General features: G+C 43.7%; 1 pseudogene across 1 annotated transcript in view; it reads left to right on the top strand.

Annotated features, from left to right (window-relative positions):
- The window catches only part of LOC113225084, a 1,616-nt pseudogene extending 283 nt beyond the window's left edge, over positions 1-1,333 (top strand). The window contains exon 2 of the transcript XR_004229069.1: positions 5-1,333. The product of XR_004229069.1 is annotated as a heterogeneous nuclear ribonucleoprotein A1 pseudogene (transcript). The remainder of the gene's footprint in view (positions 1-4) is intronic.
- Positions 1,334-3,639: the final 2,306 nt, after the last annotated feature.

Raw genomic sequence — 3,639 nt, forward strand, 5'->3', positions numbered from 1 at the left:
GAAGAACATCACCTAAGAGATTATTTTGAACAGTATGGGAAAATTGAAGTGATTGAAATCATGACTGACCGAGGCAGTGGCAAGAAAAGGGGCTTTGCCTTTGTAACCTTTGATGACCATGACTCCGTGGACAAGATTGTCATTCAGAAATACCATACTGTGAATGGCCACAACTGTGAAGTTAGGAAAGCCCTGTCAAAGCAAGAGATGGCTAGTGCTTCATCCAGCCAAAGAGGTCGAAGTGGTTCTGGAAACTTTGGAGGTGGTCGTGGAGGTGGTTTCGGTGGGAATGACAACTTCGGTCGTGGAGGAAACTTCAGTGGTCGTGGTGGCTTTGGTGGCAGCCGTGGTGGTGGTGGATATGGTGGCAGTGGGGATGGCTATAATGGATTTGGTAATGATGGAAGCAATTTTGGAGGTGGTGGAAACTACAATGATTTTGGCAACTACAACAATCAGTCTTCAAATTTTGGACCCATGAAGGGAGGAAATTTTGGAGGCAGAAGCTCTGGCCCCTATGGCGGTGGAGGCCAATACTTTGCAAAACCACGAAACCAAGGTGGCTATGGCGGTTCCAGCAGCAGCAGTAGCTATGGCAGTGGCAGAAGATTTTAATTAGGAAACAAAGCTTAGCAGGAGAGGAGAGCCAGAGAAGTGACAGGGAAGCTACAGGTTACAACAGATTTGTGAACTCAGCCAAGCACAGTGGTGGCAGGGCCTAGCTGCTACAAAGAAGACATGTTTTAGACAAATACTCATGTGTATGGGCAAAAAACTCGAGGACTGTATTTGTGACTAATTGTATAACAGGTTATTTTAGTTTCTGTTCTGTGGAAAGTGTAAAGCATTCCAACAAAGGGTTTTAATGTAGATTTTTTTTTTTTGCACCCATGCTGTTGATTGCTAAATGTAATAGTCTGATCGTGACGCTGAATAAATGTCTTTTTTTTAATGTGCTGTGTAAAGTTAGTCTACTCTGAAGCCATCTTGGTAAATTTCCCCAACAGTGTGAAGTTAGAATTCCTTCAGGGTGATGCCAGGTTCTATTTGGAATTTATATACAACCTGCTTGGGTGGAGAAGCCATTGTCTTCGGAAACCTTGGTGTAGTTGAACTGATAGTTACTGTTGTGACCTGAAGTTCACCATTAAAAGGGATTACCCAAGCAAAATCATGGAATTACTGGTTATAAAAGTGATTGTTGGCACATCCTATGCAATATATCTAAATTGAATAATGGTACCAGATAAAATTATAGATGGGAATGAAGCTTGTGTATCATCCATTATCATGTGTAATCAATAAACGATTTAATTCTCTTGAAAAAAAAAAACACACCTTCACTTTCTTCACTCAAAGCTATATCAACTCTCCAGTCCTCTATCAAAATCTAGCCTGCTGACCAGGCGCGGTGGCTCAAGCCTGTAATCCCAGCACTTTGGGAAGCCGAGACGAGCAGATCACGAGGTCAGGAGATCGAGGCCATCCTGGCTAATACGGTGAAACCCCGTCTCTACTAAAAAATACAAAAAAAAAAAAAAAAAAAAAAAAACTAGCCGGGCAAGGTGGTGGGCGCCTGTAGTCCCAGCTACTCTGGAGGCTGAGGCAGGAAAGTGGCGTGAACCCGGGAGGCGGAGCTTGCCGTGAGCCGAGATCCGGCCACTGCACTCCAGCCTGGGCGACAGCGCGAGACTCCATTTCAAAAAAAAAAAAAAAAAAAAATTCTAGCCTGCTAGGACCTAATCATTTCACCATTTCATGGGAGATCATGCTGGCCTACTACACTGATAAAATCATATTGATTGGACTAGGTGAGTACTACTTAATACCCTAGACACGGTGGTAAGACACATATATACCAGATGGTATGGAACAAATCCCAAACAAAAACTAAGGAATCTATATCATCTTAGTGAAATTTCTTGCTTCCAGGGCTCTCTAGCACATCAAAATATCCTTTATAAGGTGAACATGAAAATATCCCTTGCAAGATTAAGGATAGTTGTTGCATCTGGCATCTCCCATCGCAAAGAAAGAAGCACCACATATTAGATTTTGGAGGCAACATGGGTCTCATTTGGGCATGCCACGTGGCCTATTTACTGAGTAAGCCATAAAGGCTGCCACAAGGGGGCAGAGTGGGGTTTTGGAAAGTTCCCTGGCTTCAAACAGGTGGATGGCGGGGGTCGCGGGAATCTTGAGCGTATTTTCTCATATGTAAAATGAAAATAAATACCTTCTTTGGAAGGCTATGGTACTGTAAAATGAGGTAACAGGTGAAAAAGCCCTTTAAGGTACACATCTTCGGGTGTTGGCTGTACCACTCTGCCATTTGATGCTATGCCAATGACAAATTTTTTCAGCCCAGAGTAGAAATTATTCCCTAAGAATTGCCAAAAATCCTATTTTTTCTATTGAGTTGTACCATGGACAGAAAAGTGCCTATGAAACATTAATGTAGAGTTTAAAGAATAATTATGATGTAACACCCTTCTAACTAGCACTTGAGTCAGAAAGAATATTGTCAAAGTGGCCACCAACCCCACACTAGGGCACCCAGATAAGGAGCAAGTAGGGGCTGAAATATACCAAGCTTCTACCCAGAACCGTTGGGTGAAATATGCACCCACCCCCATCCCCACCCCCGTCCCGACTCTTAAAAGGACAAGCTGGGATTATTCTGAGCTCATTCCACCCCACTTTTATTGTGAAGAAGGCAGATTGCTAGCTCTCCCCCCTTCGAGGACATATCACATATAGAACACCAGGGGGCGGCAACTCCCCATAGATGTTGGTACCTGGGCCAACAACGGCTTAACCAAGGATGAAGCAGCTTGACTTTCCACTTTTTCTCTTGTCCTCTTTTGCATGTCCCTCTACTGCTCTGCAGGCCTGCATCACACGTCACAAGGGCACAGTGCAAAGATTCATGGCTTTAGTAACAAGGAGACCTAGGTTTGAATCCCAACTCTACCACTCACTACCTTTGACCTTGAATAAGTGACACCATCTCTCCAAGCCATGGTTCCCTTATCCGGAAACATAGAATACAAAAACAGTACCTACCCCACAGGATTGTTAGAATGATTAAGTGAGATAATGTGGGTAAACAGCAAAACTGTCCAAATATTAGTTGTTTTTAGACATCATAATAATTAATCTAGGCCGGGTATGGGGGCCCACGCCTGTAATCCTAGCATTTTGGGAAGCCAATGCAGGCGGATCACCTGAGGCCAGGAGTTCAAGACCAGCTTGGCCTACATGGTGAAACCCCGTCTCTATGAAAAATACAACAATTAGCCAGGCGTAGTGGCATGTGCCTGTAATCCCAGCTACCTGGGAGGCTGAGGCAGGAGAATTGCTGGAACCCAGGAGGCAGAGGCTGCAGTGAGCTGAGATCACATCACTGCATTCCAGCCTGGGTGACAGAGCAAGACTCTGTCTCAAAAACAATAAATAATAATTAATCTAATTTGATGATCACCAATCCTGGCAGGCAAGGTAGGTAAACACGCTTCCCAAGTTTCAGATGAAGAAATTGACCTGCGGAATCATGATGATAATGTGGTTTCATTCCCTTTTTGTTCTTGTCGTTGGGTGTTTTTTTTTTTTGTTTTGTTTTGTTTGAGATGGAGTTTC

The sequence above is a fragment of the Piliocolobus tephrosceles genome, chromosome 1 (assembly GCF_002776525.5).
Source record: "Piliocolobus tephrosceles isolate RC106 chromosome 1, ASM277652v3, whole genome shotgun sequence".
In the NCBI taxonomy this organism is placed as follows: Eukaryota; Metazoa; Chordata; class Mammalia; order Primates; family Cercopithecidae; genus Piliocolobus; species Piliocolobus tephrosceles.